Below are 213 nucleotides of genomic sequence, written 5' to 3'. Positions count from 1 at the left end.
GAATACTTAAATAAAAATAAATAATTTGTTGATAAAATAATTACTTAATGAGTATAATTGATGATAATAAATGGAATTTTGAGGGATTTATTATATATGCTGGAGTGTAAGTCTTGGTTTTGTGTTATTTTGGAATATTTGAGAATTATAAGTATGATGTAAAATAATAAGTTACATTTTGCAAATTAATGCGTATTATGCGTTTAAAATTTA

This window comes from Acyrthosiphon pisum, chromosome X (genome assembly GCF_005508785.2).
Source record: "Acyrthosiphon pisum isolate AL4f chromosome X, pea_aphid_22Mar2018_4r6ur, whole genome shotgun sequence".
Taxonomy (NCBI): Eukaryota; Metazoa; Arthropoda; class Insecta; order Hemiptera; family Aphididae; genus Acyrthosiphon; species Acyrthosiphon pisum.
Note: the sequence above shows the minus strand (reverse complement) of the source record.